We start from the raw sequence: 21,329 nt of genomic DNA, 5'->3' as shown, positions 1-21,329 counted from the left end.
TAGAGGTTAATTGGGGGCCAGGGTCCCCCAACAAGAAAACAAGGGAGCGGGGTCAGCTAAAACAAAACCGCACTAGCATCCTGTTTACAGCTTAGACAAGACCACAGTAGTATCCTGTCTAGCAGCCTCTGCAGAAGTGACTTTGCAAAACATCCTGAAACAAAACAGTTAACCATAAAACATTTGTCACTATCACAAGTTGAGGCAGTTAGTCTTTAGATGACAGCCCAAAACACCATCAACACGTGAACAATCACCCTAGCCAGGTGCATGATCAAAGCCATGATTGACACACCTTAGCAGCCAACCCACAGGGGCCCAGTCTCAGTGTGCTCAAGATGGTTCCTTGAAAGAGCTTGCAACAACCCAAAACAGCAAGCCTCTTGGGTCCCCTTCCTCTCTGGGAGCTTTGTACTATTGCTCAATCAACTTTGCTTTGCTTCCCACCACTCATCGTCTGGTTTACCTCTTCATTCTTTGAAGCGGCATGACTAAGAACCCTGGGCACTAAGGGAACAAAAATCCTTCCTCTGAGGAAGAAGAAATTACCTATTACTTTCCCTGATGTTTCTTACAACCTTCCTCCTCTTCAGAAACTTTTTTAAGAGAAAAGGTATATACTGCTCTGATGGATAGCTAGAGAGAATATATAAGAAACACAAATCCAAATCAAGAGATAAAAAATTGGTAACTTAAATTTGTATTATTCACTAGAGAGTGATGCTTCTCTGTAAGTTTTGGGTTTGTGGGAAGATACTGCTGTGAGGTTTAGATCCTTGACCCTGACAAAAATGGAAATATACCAGCTCCTCAGAGGTTCTGCCTCTAAAAAGATCTGTGAGATCTCCCACCTCTAATTGAGAGCAGAGCTCAAAACTGAAGAGTGCAACCCTCCTTGATTCCTCAAACTGGAGGTTATAGAACTGAACTTGCACCTTCAGGATCATGTTTTTTTATTTTCTTTTCAACTTTTATGTTATTTTCCTGAGACTTTGAGTTTGTCTGTCTAGTCTACAATTATTTGTTTGCTCTTCTGATTCTTTGTCCCTATGGATTTCAGTATGTACCTACAGAGAATCTTACATATGTAAATAATCACAGAAGTATCTCTAATACTCTTCTTCTGCATCTGTTTTTCTTCTCTTAGGATGTGGAGTTAAAATGCAATTGAGTTCTATACTTAAAATATCTTCTTCTTCTTGTCTAAGAGCATTTTCTTCATAAGCAGAGTTTATACTACACAGGTAAGTATGGCAAGACCAGGTGTATTAAAGTGATAATAGAATCCTATTTTGGAAAATTATAATTGTTTGGTTAAACTATAAGTCTCATGAGAATCTGATTATAATGGTTCCCAAAGACAAGTAAGATCCATCACACTGGGCAAGTGAAAGGATTTGCAAAGAAGTAATTGGATTTTCATGATGTATGGGCTTTTTTTTTTTTTTTTGAGAGAGAGAGAGAGCATGTGTGCATGAGCGGGGATGGGTGGGGAGGAATAGAGGGAGAGGGCAGGAGAGAAAGAATCTTAAGCAGGGAGCCCCATGAGATCATGACCTCAGTCAAAATCAAGCATTCACCCCTCAATCAACTGAGCCACCAAGGCGCCCTGATGTTACGGCCTTTTAAAGGGAGTATGAGAGTTTGTTTAGCCATAAAGAAGGAATGGTATAATCAGTAAGGGGGAAAAATGCCCGAAACTAAAGATATAAGAAGAGAACAAAAGAAAGCCAGTGAATCTGACCAAAATAACCAGGAAATCTGACCCAAAAATCTGACCACTAGTGAATTTATAGCATAACTGGTCTGAGTTTCCAAGGTATTAGAGTATTGCTGCTACATACACTATGTAATTTGAAGCCACAAGGGATAGGATATGGAAGCCAGCATAGAAAATACTAATTTTCTTGGAACAATATGTATGCCAGAGGGATGATAATTAGTCAAAATGAATAGAATTTTTTTTTAAATTTTAATTACAGTATAGTTAATGTACAGTGTTATATTAGTTTCAGGTGTACAATATAGTGATTCTCTATGTTCTATACATTACTGAGTGCTCATCATGATAAGTGTACTCTTAATCCTCTTTACCTATTTCACCCATCCCCACCCACCTCCCCTCTGGTAACCATCTGTTTTTCCTTCATACATAAGAGTCGGTGTTTTGATTTGTCTCTTTTTTCTTGTTGTTCATTCATTTGTTAAATTAAATTTCACGTGAGTGAAATCATATGGTATTTGTCTTTCTCTGACTCACTTATTTTGCTTTTAAGCCTTACACTCTCTAGATCTATCCATGTCGTTGCAAACAGCAAGATTTCATTCTTTTTTATGGCTGAATAATATTCCATCACATACATCTGCTTTATCCATTCATCTATGGATGGACACTTGGGCTGTTTTCATAATTTGGCAGTTATAAATAATGCTGCAAGAAACATAGGGGTGCATATATCTTTTTGAATTAGTGTTTTTGTAGGAATGCATAGAATTCTTAAATGTGGGGTGGTAGGGATGAGTCACAAGGAGATAATTAACATAATGCAGAGGAGGGACCAGAATGTATTGTTAAATGCAGTGATGTGAATATAATTGAGAATGAGATGCTATCAATGGTATAAACATCTCTGAGAGAGACTGGTGGAAAGGTCTTTCTGTGTTAGAGATAAACTATTTTTGCATTTCTAAAGAAGGCCCCTTACCCTTCCCAAAGACACCTGCAAACCTCTAATCATCATTTAAAATAATCTTGGGAGCCTTTTCTTGTACCATGAAATAATCATGCTCCTTTATATTGCATCTGGGCTTTGTATATATTCTTTTAATGTGAATTAGCACATCATTTTATAATTGTTTCAAAACAGGGAAGTTTATCAAGAGTATGTAACATTTTTTTTCTTTTCTACTTATCTCTGTAAATTACTAAGTACTTAGCACTGTATTTGACATATTGTGGGTGTTCAATAAATGTTAAATGAAATTTAATTTTGAGAACCGTCCTGGCTTTAACTAAAGTTGGCCACAGTGTTTACTGATACTAAGGATGACTGAATCCTTTGGTGGGGGAAGGGATAGTTTCCTCTGTTTGTATATCTATATGGGCAGGCAGGAAGGGGTAGTATTCTTTGACAAAGACCCCTAAAAATAGTGTGTTAGTGCTGCACTTTACATAACGACTGTGATTTCACTGCCATCAATTACTGGCGATGAGGTGACCTATGATTTGTGTGAGGAGAAAAGTTCTTCCATTGCTAGAAAATATAAAGACTCCTGGCAGAAATTTTTCTCTGACTTCAGTCTTTTGTAAAGCTACATTTCTCTTGATTGTCTAGCATTTTTTACTTCACACATGCTGTAAATAAATTTGGTTTATTTTTTTTTCTTAGGTTTTTTTTTTTTTTTCCCTACTCTTTGCTTTGGCTGCTATGAAGCTCAATGAAGCACTGTTATCTCATCTTAAATAATTTTGTGCTTTATGTCCTTTGTTTCTTTATATTACCTCTCCCTAGGACTCTTCTAATGTTTTAGTCTTTTCTCCCTTCACTTCAATTACTCTATCATATTATTGTATGATTTTTTAATAGCTATCTTGAATACATCTGGGAACAAGACAGGATATAAAGTAATTAATAAGTAAAATAAATCCAGGCACGTTAGCCCCCATACTACCTGCCTGCCAATACCACATAATACAAACCACATTGCACTGTTTAGAATGAATGAAAGCAAAGGTCTTGAGCTGGTGGCTAACAGGCAAAATCCTGCCCACTGACATGTTTTGTTTGGCCCACACAGTGTGTTTAAAATATGAAATACTTGCCAACCTTTAGAAATCAGAAAATTTTAAATGAAATCCCAGTTTTTCTTAAGGAGGCCTATATTCCATGGCAACAATGTGTGAGTGGTAGCCCTCTTTCTCTAGTTCATCAGAGCCCCAGTACACTATTTTATTTCTGCTATATTTCAGTTGGCACTATTGTATTCGTTTATATGACCTGCTAGACACTATAAAGATTTTGCTTGGGGCTCCTGCATTAATGAGATTAGCAATTTACTTAAATAAGTCATCATTTTTCAGTAGCTTTTTATTTCTATTAATAAAATAATGGCAGACTTTTTGTTGTTGCTTTTGCTTCGTACGAACATGAAAAAGCTAACCAATATTTTGGAGCTTACATCAGAAAAATAATCTATTTATTTATGATATTTCTACCCAGACACTGGAAGTGTTCTTATCAGGGATTTAATATTTAGGACACCTTTACTATTCAATTCGTAGTCCTGAATCTGGAAATAAGGCCTTGGCCTTGTGACAGTTGTCAGAAACTCATGCTTTATAGTCATGGATTATAATGTTTTTGACCTCAAGTGAGGGTCCTAGTAAGTCTTACTTAACATAATACTTTTAACAAGCTTGATTTTCTTTTCTTCAGTCCAGAGCAAGTAGAATTTTTTTTTTTTTAAACACTAGGACAATTGTAAAAAGAAAAGTGACAAAACATACTTTGATGCTTAAGGGAAACTACCCCCCGCCCCCCCCAAAAAATTAATTTAGAATTACTACTTGGTGAAATTAAGTATTTTCATAAATGTTCAGTTATGTTTATATCTTGTATAAAGGAGATTGGGCACCTACCCTATTGCCCAGCTCCTCTGCCGCACTGAAGCTGACCCTTACTGGCTCATAACAGCAAACGGTGTCTTTTCCCAACTCTGTACTCACTGATATCATGATTTTGTTTGTTTCCAAAGAGCTGATTGTTAAACATTGACCTGTACATCACTGCATCCAAAGCCTACTAGGCATTTTTCCCTCCATGATTTTTGTGCATCAGCATGCGCTGCTGTCCATCCTTCCACTTCCTCCACTGGAAAACTCCTACTTAAAAAAAAAAGAAAAAAAAAAAAACCTTCTACTTATCTATTAAAACTCAATTTATGCATCACCTCCCTTGTTGAATTCTTCTCCAATTATAGACAGAAATAATTATTCATAATTTGTATCAGTACTCCTCCCATTGCATTTTATTTATCTCTTTATACTTGCATTTTTTTGATGTAGTGATTATTGCCATGAGATCAAGGACAAAATATTTTTATTCTCCTGATGATATACCCTTTAGTGAATCATTCCATTCAAGGCCTTAATGGTTATCCTCTTTAGATGGAATATAAAGAACTGCTGAACCTAAATTGAATTGATCTCTTAGCAGATGAGTGACATGGACAGCCCTTCATCCATGGCATGGTACTATCAATTAATAAGGACAGGAAACTAAAAGGCAAAGGTGTAACATAGGAGTATGAAGGATAAGTTCTCCAGTCTGGCAGAGAGGGGAGGCTCTTTGATTAAAGACTGAGAGTATATTGTTCTCTGACTTCATAAGGGCAACCTAGCATGGTCTGGACATTTATATGAACATGAATGATATTTGATAGTTGTTTTAGTGAAAAATGATTAGGTGAATTGTTTCTTAGCAATATCGAACACTTATCTGTGTTCCCTATCTTTGCATTGCAAGTTCTCAAAATATAGCAACCTAAACTTTCTGTGCGCCTCACACAAATTGTATGTGACAGGTCACAGTTATTTAATAGAGACTAACAGTCCTCATTCCCATAATCCATATTATTTAAATCCTCCCATGTCAGTCACTGTAGACTAAATTTGTATCCAAATCATTTTCATTCCCAGAAGTTAAATGTGGTTCTGGCAAAAACAGAGCTCTTATATTATTTGGCGCTTTTATTATTAAATAATTATGCTCAAGAAGCTTCATTGCTTGTTACAAGCTCTGGATGTGAGGAAAATTCCAAAGCAAAGACTGCATCAGTTTGTGGGCATTTCTTTGTCATTACCAAGTTGTTTTTCTTTGAATGTTCTTTGATTCTCCCCCGAAAGAAAGAAAGTCCATTCAGTAGCATCAAAGTGTGGATGTTTTCCATAGTGATCTGGATGGGAATCAGTAGCAGGGGGCTTCGCCTCAATGTCTGTGGTTCAAGGGAGGATGTCACTCTTCAGAGACAGTGTGAGCAATAGGGAAGCAGGGGAAGTTTCTGAATGACCTCACAGCAAGAGATGAGCGGTCAGTACTGTAATAATGGTTTACATTGGCAGGACTCCACTTCTGGGGTGGTCCATAGTGACATTGTCAAGAATCTCTTTCATTAGTACTGTGAATACTTCAGGGACACATTGGTTGAAAGGTGAAAAGTTGGAAATGCTGCTGTTTTTCATGGCTGGGGATAAGGAGAGCCCATTTAGGAGCTTATAAGAAGCTCTTTTTGAAAGAAAATACAAAACGCCAACACAATTTTTCATGAACTCTCAAATGCAGTGTGGTGCAGACTCTTGATTAACAAACTGCTCTCTCTCTCCTGTTGGAATTGTGGCTTCCTTTTAGTAGTGTGGTTTTTTGCTAGGAAATCTCAGTTTACTAAGGTTGAGAGGTTAATGGTTTAGGCTACAGGTATCAGCAATTATCCAAACTGGAGTGCAAATAGTATAAAATAACTGACATGCATTTTATCAAGTTTATTGATTAAGGTTTTGTGTTTTTTCTATTTATAGAATTGAAGATTTGTTCCATGTAATGTAACAACCAGTGAAAACCTGGCATATTACACACTCCCATACATACGTGTTATCTTCCTTTTGAGTCCTTTAAATAGTAATGTCAACAACATTAGGGACCTAAACTCAGTCTCTGCTTTGTTGCAAAGGTGCATTTTAGTATTTTATATATTTTTAAGGGAAAGAGAGGAAAAAATCGATAACTTGAACAGGCATGATCTAGAGCAATTTAAAATTAATAGAACACTTCATATTTTAGGAGTAATTTACATTCAGTGTTCTGTCACTTCCAGGGAGTCTTAAAAAAGATCTGAACTTGTCTGACTGCTCTGTATATCCATAAGCACATCTTTCCACATTTGATTGACTAGTGTTTTAGTAGTGCAAAACTTATTGGTATGAAATCTTTAAAAGTTATATGTAACAGTCTCAGAAAAAAATCTTTATTTTATTTTAGTGTTATATTTTAGGTATTAATGAATATGTAATTTATTACTTAAAGGTTTTTTTGCATTTTTATCTGAAGTTAGATGCTAATCCATAAATCCATTTGCCATGTTTATTTGGTTAGTTTTATCCTAATTAAACTTTATTTTATGTTTTTATAATTACAAAATAATGTATGGTTATGTTAGACACACAAAAAATCCTCCGTAACATTTAGTGTTCTATCGTTCCCAGCTTAATTTTTCTACCCATAAATATGTATGTTTACAGTTATGAATTGTAGATTTGTTCCATGTAATGTAACAACCAGCGAAAACCTGGCATATTACACACTCCCCTGCACACATCTTATCTTCCTTTTGAGTCCTTTAGATATTTATTATAAACAGTTCAAATACTATAAAAACTTATGCTGAAAAAAAAGAATATTTCTAAACATTTCATTTCCAGACTAATCAATAGCTTGTATAGTTTTACCAGTTTTTCCCAATCAATTAAAAGTATGTAACAAGCTGTTAGATAAGTTGTTTTTAAATATTTAATAAGTTGTATTTAAGTATTTTTAAAGAAGTGGATCTATTTTATACATGCACATTTGAAATCTTTTTTCCCCTTAAAATAAATAAATATATGGACTTGTAGGTAAGTATATTCTATTTGTATTTTTTTAAGATTTTATTTTTATGTAACCTCTACACCCAACACGGGGTTTGAACTCACAACCCTGAGGTCAAGAGTCACATGCTCTACTGACTGAGTCAGCCAGGATCCCCTATTCTGTTTGTATTTTTAACATATAGATTCATGCTTACTTATAACATCACATGCTTTTCTTTTTACTTACCAAGATAACTAGAATAATTTCTTATTATTATGTAATATTTTTATGGTATTTTCTTTTAACTTCATAATACTCCGTTGCAGTATTTAGAAATAAAAATTTAAAAAATAGCAATGAACATTTTTATAATTTTGATATCAGTTGAAATATCTGCTTTTCCTCTTCCTCCTCTCTTTCCTCCTCTCCCTCTTTCTCCTTCTCCTTGTCCTCCCCTTCCTCCTCTTCCTCTTTCTTCTTTTTCTCCTACTCTTTTCCTCCCTCTTCTTCTTTGCATTGAATTTTATCAATGGGAAGTATTGGACCAAAGGACATGGAAATTTTCAAGTTCTTGTAATATATTAAGTAATTATACAATATTTATAGCAACAGTGTATTAAAGTACTCGTTTCCCTGAAATTCGTATTTAGATTATTTTATTTGATGTTTACCTTTTGTAATTTGCACTAGATGGTAGAACATAAATGTTTCTAAGAGTTACAATCTAATTCTCACCAAAATCTATTGATATTCCCAATAAACTACTGAGTGGTTTAGTATGGAGTAAAAGCATGGCCGCTAAAAAGCTAATGGTGAGAAATTATTCCCAGATTAGTCCTTCAGGTTTTGAGAACATAATTATAAGAATTTATAATTATAACAATTATATGGAGAAATTTAGAGTGCTTAAATAGTTACTGCACAATAAATAAGCACAAATGGCAGAATTACAACTAACGATGTGTGAAAATGTAGCCTGAAGTGGCCTAACTCTTGCAAGGTGATGCTCTGAAAGGAACACCTAGGAAGATGCTGTGGAAGGGAATCCCATAATGATCTGGAAGTTGGCTTAGAGGATCTGATTTAGTTATGAAGTCCTCCACAGGTTTTTTTCCACAAGGATGTAGGATTGAGGAAGGGAGCTTTTATTTTTGTTGTCATGTCAAAATTATCTGAATTACCTGAATTTTGTTGCTGGCCAAATGCCTTTTGCTTTGATTTTAAAAACATAATTATCTAGGGGTGCCCAGGTGGCTCAGTTGGTTGAGTGTCTGCCTTCAACTCAGGTTTTGATCTCAAGGTCCTGGGATCAAGCCCCATGTGGGCTCCTAGCTGAGCAGGGAGTCACCTGTCCCTCTCTCTCTGCCCATCCCCCTGCTTGTGATTTCAGGATGACAGTGTATTGGGATTCAGAGTCTTGACTGATGTAAATTTTTGGCCTGCTGCCTACTCACTCATTGGTCTATATCGTCTCAGATCTTACAGCTCTTCAGAAGCTCTAGGGAGATTATCTCTGCCTCATGCTGTTTAGGTCATGTAGTCTATCGTTTTTGCAGTTCCCCAGATCTCATCACTGTTGTTGGGCTCTATCTCCCTAGAGGAGCACAGCAGACTCCTTATTTTTGTTTTCACCTCCATAAAATTTCATAAGAGCTGGTTCTCCTTTCATTATTTTTTTATTTTGAACTAACCTAAATGTGAATCTTTGTCATGAGTATAAGGCAGGCCTAACATGAAAGTATTAGGGGGTTTCCAAGTCTAGCCATTGATATGAAACCTGCTAGGACACTTGAAGGAAGAATCTGAATTGTAGAGATGTGAGAATCTTTTGGAATCGTAGGACTTCAGAACTGGGAGTGACCTTAGAAATCAACTTGTCATTTTTTCCTTCGTTTTATTTATTTATTTATTTATTTATTTATTTATTTATCTATCTATCTATCTGAGAGAGAGAGAGAGAGGGTGCACTTGCAGGGTGGGGAGTGGCAGAGGGAGAGAGAGAATCTTAATCAGGCTCCAAGCCCAGTGAGGTGAGCCAACCAAGCACCCCCTTTTTCTTATTTTAAAGATAATCAACAATATAAATAAGTGGAACAGTGAGCACAATGGACTGTACCAAGTACAGAAGGTGAGGAAAAGAAATGGCGAATGACTCTTCAGTCATCCTTACGTGTTTGATTGAGGAGTTACAGCTCCTGTGAATAAACTAGTGAGTTACCCTGTTCTCTTAATAAATGCGGGATGAATCGAAGATTGTTTTTCTATTTTCTCTTGAACATAAGACTAATACTAAGAAACATACAGAAGATGATGATTATTAATAGTAAAGGATTTCTGTATATTGTAAAGTGCAATATATGTTTTCCAGGTTTTATACTCAGAGATGAAACATACATGGAATCCCTCAATAGCATCATATTATTAGATTCACAGTTTGACATGGATTGACTTTATCAGTGTGTTTGCATTACAGTAATTTTTATTTTCCTTTCATTGGTTCTGTAAGTACATACAAGATAGAGTAATATTTGACCTATCATGCTAATGAATGCATCCTATTTAAAATACTTCGATATAAAGCTAAGATTTTATGCATCATTCAGAAAAAGGAGTTGTCTGGACAAAGATAACTCAGCTGGTCCCTGAGGATTTTGGACTTCCTATTTTGCTCAATGTGTGTCAAGGACAATCCATGTCATTAGTATTTTCTAGATGATTTGTAGGTTTTCCATAACAGTACCTTGTTATTCCATTGTGGTGCTATATCAAATGTTTCTTCTTCAAACATGGCATATAATATAAATATATAGAAAACAAAATATATATTGTATGTATATCTAACAAACTGCATTTGAGTTTCCAGGATTTCAGAAAGAACTGCTTGGTATTTGTTAATGCAAATTGTTGTGCAATTAGGACATTCTGAACACTGAAAGGCAATCTAAATTTACAAAAAAAAAAAAAAAAAAAAAAAAAAAAAGAATGATTGACTTGTTCTTTCTAGTTTGTATGATGACATTCCATGAGTCTCTGGGCCCCGACCAAGGTAAACTGAAATAAGGATTAACTGACTATCGCAAAGGCTAATTTACAGAAACCACATGAGGAGTTCTGAGCACAGACAGCACAGATAACAAAAATATTATCCACGTTGTTTACAGTGGAGTTAGTCAGTTTATTAGTTGGAGTGCTTCATTATGTATAAAAGATGCCAATGATAGTCTCCTAGTCAAAATAAACAGGCATAAAGTGTTCTGCATATACAATTTGTGGGGAATAGTTACTTTGCTATTTATTTAATAATTGACCATAAATGGAGTCAAAGTGCAAAGGGAAAAACTAAAAAAGCAGCCCACTAAGGGCTTTTTGAAAGATTGATAAATAATGTGGAATCTCAATTAAGCTGTAGAAGGAATGCAGATATTAAAAATTTGGTCAAGAATCTAATTAGCTGGAGGTAATTAAACAGTCTCACACGGGGTCATTAATCTTTTCCACAGACCTTTGATGTTTTGCACACTGTCTCCTAGTCATTAATAAAATTCATAACACTCCACTTTGTGCTGTTTTATCATCATGTTTTTTCTCTGTAAGAGCATAGAGCAAGTGTCATTGTATCACAAGGGCCTTACTTTAGTTAATTTCTTTTCCTCCCCCCCATGCTTGTTAGGATTAACCATTTAATGATCCAAACAAAAAGCAAACAGCACGTTTAAACTTGTCCTTAACTTTGGTAAGTAATACAGTTTTACAACTTTGTCATCATTGTATTAAAAAAGAGAGAGAGAGATTTCTGTTGTTCCCATGCAAATGTTTCTTAGAAATGGTAAATTATAGTAGAGCTACATTTAGTTATCTAAAGATTTACACAGTTGCACATTACAGCTGTAACTTTTCAAAAAGCAGAACAATTAGTTAATTAAGAAAAACAGACTAAATGGAAATTGTGGAACATAAACTGTACATTGAACAACGAAGGAGGAGAATGTCATTTCACTAGTTTATTCCAGTAAGTTTCAAAGTAACGCCGTATTCAAAACTGCCTGTGTTATAAAGGACAAGGAAAATACAAAGATTGCATTTAGAAAATATGATTCCTGTGATTGGGAGAAAACATTTTATTCATGTTCATAAATGCAATGTTTGTATATTTATTCTTTTATTTCAGTTTTTAACCAAATACATTTCTGAAAAAAAAAAAATCTTGTTTTACAGAATTGATTGTATTTATAATAGAGCCTGTTACTCCAAAAGCCATTCTACCTGTCCCCTGGTAGACTATATTGAATTAGCAGAGAAGCTAAAAGAGATTGAGTAGTTCTGATCATTTCACTACAGGGATAATGTTCTCACAATGATGGCATAAGAGAATATATAGGAAATGAGATACTCATCTCAAAACACCTGAAGAATTCATAAGCATTCGTTAAAGAAATTCGTGGAAATGATGTCTGCAGAATATTAAACACAGAAAATACCATTTTATGTTAATTGGTTGTTTCTGATACGAAGATTGTCAAGACACTCCGACACCCCCCCCCCCAAAAAAAAACAAACTACAGTCATATGCCTAGTTAATGAAATTAACATTTCTGGAAAAAAATTACTTGCTTTTTAAATTTTAGGAGTTATTAGATATTATCTCTTCTGATATATTTTCTGTGGGTGAAGTCACAGCATACTTTCTTTTTCAAAAAAAAATTCTTATTTTCCAAAGAATTAGCATTGCTCCTTTTAAAAACAAAGTCATTTTTTACCTAAAGTAACACATAATATTTGCATAAAATGAAATTCTATATTTTGAAAATGTCATTGTAACAGACTGTCACATTTTAATATCTATACACACCTCTGTTTAAACATCAAAAGAAAATAAATTTAGACAAGAAAAATATGTCATTAAAATCATAAAACGAAAGCTCATACTAAAGAAACATGTCTGACCCTTCACAAACAGTGCATTATGTAAGATTGAGATACAATCCGTTAGTCATAATATGAAGAGAAAAAACATATCAACTTCATGTACAAAAAGGAGTTGCTTAGAAAATCCGTGTGGAATCCCCAATCAAAAATAGAAACACCCACTCACATTGATTAAAATTTAATAGTGATTTGACTAATCAGTGTGTTTATTCTAAGCAATTACATAGTAAGCCTAATTGTTAAATTTGTACAGCTTTGTTATTCTCAATCCTCCAGTGACATAAATTTAAAACAGGTTGAAGTTAATGACTAAAGGAATGTAAATAAAATAGTTAAGTGTTTTAAAATATTAACGGGCTTGATACCGCACTGGAGTAACAAAAAATGTTTAGATCACATTGTGACCATCAGACTTGTGGAATGGATTCTGCACTTTTTGTTTATGGAGCAATTAATTGTGTTAGGTGAGGTCCTAAATTGGATATCTGTTTTTAAAGATATAAAGTAACTTCAAAGAACACAAAAAGTATAAACGGAATTTATTGACACTGTATTTGCATACAATTTTAAATGGAGGAGTTTACATTTTATGCTATGTATCTTTGTGCCTATGTGTTTGTGTGAGCTTAAGTCATGTCATTTTTATTGGGTATATTTCATCCAGGAGATATCGTCTATCTTAGCGAAAAAAATGAGGAATGGACCACATATTAATGTAATTTATCATTATGTGGCATGTAAAAACACACATATAAAAAAGCAGTTTTAAAACATAGTGATTTAACTGTAAATAAAGAACCATGTATTTAATAATAAATAGCAGCAAAGTTGCATTTTCATGAGAAAATAGTTAAAATCCATAAATACTGAAGCATTTAGAAGTTTGCTGTTTTAATATTTAGGTGGTTTATATGCTCTGCTTGTGTTAGCTAACTGGATATTAATGTGTGCTTTGAATAGTCTGCTCAAAAATCTAGAAATATATATGATTTAACAGAGAGATATTTTGTTAAATTTATCTTTACCTCTGTGGGTCCTAGAATTTAAATCTATTTCTTTAAGTGAAGAGGAACAAGGGACAAAAAAGGAGTTCAATAGTGTGAGTGTTTGAGGTTCAGTACCACCTCCCCATTTCCTGGTTAACTGTAAGGTCATTCCCCAAACAGCAGGGCATAGGGGAAATATACAATTCTGGAATCATTATATCATTTCCTGTCCTGTTTCCTGTCAACTGTTTCTGCCAGAAATGGCTAATAATGACCTATTTTCACCAAGCAATAGGAGAAGCTGAAGTCAGAATTAATGCCATAGACTTAGATCTCTTTCCTAAATGTAGTTATAAAATCTGGACTAAAGAGGGCAGGAGATACTCTATAAAAAAACTACAGAAGAGCAAGAAAAAAATCTCTATGAGAAAGTCATGCATACATTTGAGTATATGATAAACTGATTTATTTTCAATAAAACCGGTATAAATGCTTTAATTACTTTGACGCCTTGATTAACTGGAGTTTCGGTGATATTTGTAGGTACTATGAGCTCTCCTGACACTGATCATTCAGCTACTTCACTGCATTTGTATTGGAGGTGAATGTTTTTTATACATTCCTTTAGATTGTAGTTTCCTTCTGGATCTATTAGGAGCAAGGAATAATAGTAGCCTTGAACTATAAAACATGTCATTCACTTAGTTTAAAATATGAGGTCTTTTCTAATCTTTACTCCATCTTCAAGCTTAGGTTTTAAAACCCATGACAATATATGTCACAAATGGATTTCTTTCCAAATTAATGTGAATTTCCATAGATGTACTAGCTAAATAGAATTCTTACCTATTCAGTGCAAATTCATGCCCTCCTATATCCTTTTTTAAATTTTATAAATTTATCTGGCAAATTGCAAATCTGAAAGCAGTCAGAAAGTTGAGATGTTGATGAATGATAATGATCATCAGGTATAGGTTGGTATTCAAGATATATTACTGGGGCGCCTGGGTGGCTCCGTTGTTAAGCGTCTGCCTTCGGCTCAGGGCGTGATCCTGGCGTTCTGGGATTGAGCCCCACATCGAGCCCCACATCAAGCCCCACATCGGGCTCCTCTGCTGGGAGCTGGCTTCTTCCTCTCCCACTCCCTCCTGCTTGTGTTCCCTGTCTCTCTGGCTGTCTCTCTCTCTGTCAAATAAATAAAATCTTAAAAAAAAAAAAGATATATTACTGAATAAGAGACAAGTCAAACTACCTCTTTCTTTACCTTTAAGTGGCACACATATTTATTTTAGTCTGTAGATATCTAGTTAATCTGACATTTCCAAAAACATTTGTAGATATTTAGATAAGTAAACAGGGAGATAATTCTCTGAAACAACTTGTACTATATTTTTCATATGGCTCCTATCCAGTTTATTATTATTTGCAGAATGCCAAATTTTAACTTTTTAAAAATACATCCTTAGAAAAATATTTGACAATTATTGGTATACTTGACTTATTCTGACAATAAGTATTTTTTTTTTTAAAGATTTTATTTATTTATTTGACAGAGCCAGCGAGAGAGGGAACACAAGCAGGGGGAGTGGGAGAGGAAGAAGCAGGCTCCCAGTGGAGGAGCCTGATGTGGGGCTCGATCCCAGAATGCTGGGATCACGCCCTGAGCCGAAAGCAGATGCTTAACAACTGCACCACCCAGGCGCCCCAATAAGTATTTTTTTCTAATTTAGTTTACTTTAAGATAAAATTTAACTTCTAATTATGAAGGATGTTACATTAAATAATTATTATAATCCTTGTAATGGATCTGAACGCATTTGATTGACCAAATAAGCTTAAAACTTGAACAGCCAAAAAACAAAATCAAAGTGCTTAACCTTATTACCAGGATAATGCATTCAGGTAGCTAAAGATAGTCCACCTGTATTGAGTTTAACACTGAGTTTAAATGTCTGGAAAATTCAGATTGTTTCCACCTGGGACAAATTTTGTAATTCCCTACCTCTCAGCACATCAGAAGTAAATATTGGCCCTATACATTTGGATCCTTCTAAGTAGTGGACACTTCTTTCAAGCAGAGACTAAGGTAAATAGAGGCCAACCTTCTCTGGAATTTAGATGAATCCAAGAGCTTGCCACCCTCCAGATCACAAGGAAACGGGCAGTCAGCCACACTTGCCCATGTCTGTAAATAACTCTTTTTATATTGGGTCAATGAATTGGAGACACCTCCTTAATGTCTGTCACGTGTTTAATTTTTCTGTCTTACAAAGACCAGATTTCTGCTTATTTGAAGAACTGGGGAAAGGAAGCCATCTCTGTTCCAGTAGAAAATAGCTTGCAGATAGCCATGGTAATAATCAATGAACTTATGGGCATGGGTGAATATCCCTGCATTCATAAATAATAAATTTCAAATCTCTAACAATGGAAAGAGTATTTAATGCAAGTTTTATCCTTCTGTCTGTGGTCTGCATATTATATTGTGTGAAACATCCGAAATGAAATTTCTGAAAATTCTACATAATTAAAACGTTCTCATAACATCTATTGTCATAAAGTTAGAAATCAGTGACCCTTAGATTTCTGGATGTCATGTGGGTTATTTTGGGCTTGCTGATGTCCAGGTTGTTTCTGCATGACTTGGTGTCTGGAGCTGAAACCTTCCTAGATTCGCACTTAAAAAGTTCTTATGAAGTCTGACCTGATACCTAGATGAAGATCTCTACAGTGGCCTCACTGATTGCGCTAGGACTACTTAAGGTACTTCATTATATGCAGTGACGTCTTCAAATTTACAGAATCATTTCATTTGCTGAGAACACATTATTCTATCTGTTGAAGTTTAATTCACTTCAGGTCAGAATTTATTGAGGGCCCACTCATAAGATTTGAAGACAGTAAGCCAATCTGTAAGAGTAAACAAACAGCTCTCTTAGTACCAGCCTTTCCTGAAAATACATGAATATAATTCCAGCAACTACTATTTTTTTTAAGACAGAGGAATAAGAGAGCTAGGGATGATATGGAAACTGCGTTATCATTTTTTGCTTAAATCAGAAATTCAGAGGATATGCTCAGGATTGTTTCCTTAATGGTCCCTGGTTAATAGTGGGCAGGAACAATACTGAAAAATGTCCATTGAAGTTAGGCTAACAATGCTGCTTAAAAATTAGATTAATTATGTTCTTGAATAAAAAATATTGACCTGAATTTTAAACAAGTGATATACTGTGTAAGGCGGGAAACATTAACCAGGTCATTTTATTTTACTTCATGAAGATTTAAATTACATTTAATTTTTAGATACAGTAAAAAAATATGTGATTTTTGCCAAATTGATTCTTGATTAGGTACGACTATAAAGCAGCAATGATGATTTTTTAAAAAAATACACAGATTTTACAAAGTTAATCATTAATATAGGTATTTTAAGTATACTTAGTACTATCGATCATTGGTTACATGAAGTGTTTATAATTTCATTTGTGAATCTCTTCGGATCTCCTTTATCACTTTTTCTTTTGCTCTGTGTCTGTCACAGAGCTCAGTTTTGTCCCCAGTTCTATTCATCATTATAGGGCGAAGAAATACAGATTTTAACCTCATGGAGTTTCAGTATCTTTATCTGAAAAAAAGAAATAAAAATAATGGCTATTATCACAATTCACTTGGATTGTAGTTTTTGGCATTACCTTTATCTCAGTTCCTTCAAAAGGTATTGAGATATTTGAACAATAGCAAGATAACTGGAAAAAATGTATAACCACACCTTTTAAGAGGATAACACCCATCTAGATATATGAAATCTGAATTATTATTTAAAGTCAGTCACAAGGATTTAGAACCATTCCTCACATATAATCAATTTCCTTTGACTCTATTTGTACACAAGTTGGAACAAATGAACTTTAACACAAGGGTTACTTCAGTACTCATGGCACTGTTTCTGTTCCTCTTCAGGTAGTCAAGATCCAACATTAAGATATAGCAAAGAGGAGGAGCCAGCATCATCAACCCAGTAGAACAACCAATGAAAATATTTTTAGTTAAGGAGCAGGAAGTTGTGCCGATACTTAATTTTAAAATTTAAAAATGTAGCTTATTAGTTTACAATTCCCAAGCTCCTGGGTATTTTTCAATGCAAAGAATACTTAGAAATTATAATGTTTTGTTTTTATCCTGTCCTCTTTGAAACCAAAAAAAAAAAAAAGGCCAGGTCATCCCCCAATTGAATGAACTGGTATAATTACTTGTAAAATGTTATCAGAGGGAGGTGACTGTTCATGTTAGCATGAGAGGGCATTGGAATAAAAATTATAGCTTTTGATATTCATCTAAGCAATGTCTATCAGTAGCTCTTGCCATGGAGGACAATGGGGAATGACCTCGTTTTCCTTTCTTTTTGAAAGTTTTTAGTCTAGTTCTAAGTGTGTGCTGTTGCGTGCAATATATTTCAGAATATTTTTTTGCTTTAAACTTTTCTCTTTCACCTTCCCCTCTTCATTTTTCTTTTGACTGCCTTCCAGTTTTCCCCTGAACTCTGTTCTGTGAACTTTTAACCCATTATTTGAACTCCAATTCCCTAAGAAGAAGACTCATTAACTTTTAATTGGGGTTGGAATACAAGAAATGTCGGTTCTAGGGAATTGTTCTAATTTCTTTCCACCTTACCTCAAGCTCATTACCTTCAAGACATGTGGTTGAAATATGTCATGTAAAACAAACAAACAAAAAAACCCCTAGAATTTAGTTGCTTGGTGTCTTTTTTATTTATCATGAACTTTATGGAAAGTGGTGGAACACACATATTGGAGAAGTCTTACAGCATCTGAAGAAAACATGAATTCAGAATTTGATGAGATGTTTCTTGGTCTTAGTAGGTTTGTTTTTACATGGTGATCTGGGTTTATTTCATTATTGACAATTGTTAATTTTTTTAAAATGAGACCTTCACAAAGAACAGTTAAATTTAGTAATTTCCTGTGATGGATTTGTGTGTGTGTGTGTGTGTGTGTGTGTGTGTGTGTGTGTAATGGCTTTTTAAAAAATTATTCTCTGATATTTATTCTACATGTTTAACAAGTTAATGGTAATAAGAAAACACATTTTTAGGCAGCAGCACAGTGAACTCCTAAATATTAATGACTTTAATCATAATTTGATGTAGGTAACTCCAATGTCAGTTGTTTTTTAATTTTTTAATTTTAATTTTTTAAATTACCTAATTAATTAATTTTTTGAAGTATAGTTGACATACAATGTTATATTACTGTTAGGTGTGCAACACAGTGATGCAACAAATTTTTGGATTATGCTATGCTCACCACAAGTGTAGCTATCATCTGTCACCATATAATGCTTTTACAATACCATTGACTATAATCCCTGTGCTCTATGTTTTAATTCCATGAATTATTCTTTCCATAACTGGAAGCCTGTATCCCCCTCTCCCTTTCACCCATTTCACCCATCCTCCCCGGGCAACCATCAGTGTGTTCTCTGTATTTATGGGTCTGTTTCTGCTTTTTGTTTGTTTTTTGTTTGTTTTGTTTCATTTTGGTTTTAGACTCCTGTAATGGCTTTTTAAATATAGTAGAGAGGTTTACTTTTTAGCCATAATTTATAAGGAAAAATAAGCTTTATAAACACCAATTTGTATGCTTGGATTTGTGTTCATCAAATTCATTTCTTGCTTCTCTTTTATTATTGTGACACATTCAATACATGAAAATATTCTGTAAATTTAAGGTTATTTCGTGTATTGAAATATTTTCAATTAAAGAAATATTTCAATTAAGAAATATTTTGAATATTTGAATATTAAATTTCATAGTGGGTGAAAGTATACATTTAATGATGATTAAGTAATTGAGAAAAAAATTGCTCCACTGCATGTAACGTTTTGTTCTTCTTTTAAAAATGTAGTTTCTCTCAGCTTGGATATATCAGTCAACCCCTGATACCACACAAAAATAAAGCATATGACCAAAAGTATGAAAATCTTGAAGTGTGACTTTTCTTAGGGTTATAGCTCAGAAACAAGAGGCCAGATCCCCATTAAATCAGCATTCTTTCATATGATCCAAATCTCATGTTGGGTGAGATGAGTAGCTGTGCCTGAATAATTTGAAGTAATGAAGTTATATTCCCTGGAGTGTAGAATTTTGGACCTATTTGGGGGATAAATTTAAAATTGGTCTACTTGATAATTTTTTATCTTTTTTCTTGATTTTCTCTTTTGTGATATTTACTAATTGTTCCTGAATCTCACCATATAGAAGAAACACTAAGTAAAACTCTCATTTTGTACCCACTCAACATATATATTTGATGCCAGGTCAATCTAGAGTCAAATGGGCTGAGGATTTTGGAACAACAAAGTAGTATTTGCCCAGAAATTGGGAACAGTAGAGAGGTATGAGTATTTCTAAAAGATTAATCACAATATTAAATAATCAGTATGAAAAAGGCACTGACAATTGGACTAGATACTGGTATATACCGGCTAATATGAGTAGTGGTATTTCTCAGAGGATTGGGCAATTTGAGATCTTCCCTTATAGACTAGTACTGATCACTTGGCAAGGAACTGGTCCACACTATAAAAATACCTAGTTTAGAATTAATTTATTTTTCTTATAACAAGTAGTGTGATCACACTGTTTTTTAAAACATGAAAAATAACTATAAATGCAAAGTTTTGAAGTACCATATTTCCCCTATCTTATGCTCCAGTGTCATATTTGCTTCGGTAGTGGAAAGGCCAATAAAACAGAGATACCATTGGAAGAGGTCATCGTGATCACCAGTTGACTCACAAGCTGGATCCTGGCAATTAGAGGCTCCTCTCCCCTTCCCCTGTCCTTGAAATATGTGTTCCCCTTGCCTTCCCTCTTCTCAGAAGCTGCTTTAAGAGCACAGCCTTGGTATTGAGGCTATCTGGATTGCCTACATGACTAAACCCAGTTAAGGCCTCTATGTGAACTTAGATTCTAGTGGGAGGTGTAGAAGTCTACTTGTCGTGTGGCCATCCAGAGCAAGCCTCAGGACCAGTAAGTTCTCTTGCTTACTAAGTCTGCCACCTACCAATCTGGAGTGGTCTGCTTCTTTCCTTTGGTTGCCTTGCCCTCCTCGAATGAAAGTTGGTTTTAGATTAGACTCAGAAGCTCCCGAGAAGATTTCAAACTAACACATACACATATGTACATACATACACAAATAAAACAAAATACGGTAAGATCATGCCTGGCATATGATGCTGTAGAACAAATAGACGTCAGAGATGGGGAGTCCAAATGAAGCATATTTTGAGGAAGTGTAAATTTCAGCACCTAAAAAAACAAGCAAAAATTTGACAGGAAATACAGCCAGGTTTACTTCAGAAGCACAGATCTTCAGGGAATCTGAAGCATATTTAAGGGCCCCTTTTGTCAACCTTAGCCCTCAAATTTCATTTTATGCCTGAGGGATGGTAGTTCAGATTACTAGGTATTCATCTGATTCAGAAGAGCTGCTATTTAGCCAACTGGAAGTTAAAAGAGTTCAAGGCATCATGCTTAACCAGCAGCTGGTGTATCTCTAGCAGGTATAGATATATTCTGCAATGCTATGAAATTTTAATTTGAAAGATTGACTCATCTCGGACAAAAGAGCTTTGGAGATTTCATCTTCTTTGTTGATGGGTCTTTAAATTCTGAAAATCAAGTTAGTTCTTAGTTCATTTCACGTGTATTTCTTTCTCTCCTTATATCTTTATGTGATGGCGTGGGATGTCCTCTTAAGCTGCAATTAT

At 34.6% G+C, this 21,329-nt stretch overlaps 1 long non-coding RNA gene across 2 annotated transcripts in view; it reads left to right on the top strand.

Annotated features, from left to right (window-relative positions):
• The window catches only part of LOC123001649 (uncharacterized), a 256,285-nt gene that overhangs the window by 157,893 nt on the left and 77,063 nt on the right, over window positions 1–21,329 (top strand). Inside the window, exon 3 of one of the 2 annotated variants that reach the window (XR_008961125.1) lies at window positions 1,148–1,244. The exons of the other annotated variant lie outside the window; for it this stretch is intronic. This is a non-coding gene — a long non-coding RNA (uncharacterized LOC123001649). The remainder of the gene's footprint in view (window positions 1–1,147; window positions 1,245–21,329) is intronic. 2 annotated transcript variants of the gene reach the window in all.

This window comes from Ursus arctos, unplaced genomic scaffold, assembly GCF_023065955.2.
Source record: "Ursus arctos isolate Adak ecotype North America unplaced genomic scaffold, UrsArc2.0 scaffold_1, whole genome shotgun sequence".
In the NCBI taxonomy this organism is placed as follows: domain Eukaryota; kingdom Metazoa; phylum Chordata; class Mammalia; order Carnivora; family Ursidae; genus Ursus; species Ursus arctos.
Note: the sequence above shows the minus strand (reverse complement) of the source record. Positions and strands in the feature narration are given on the sequence as shown.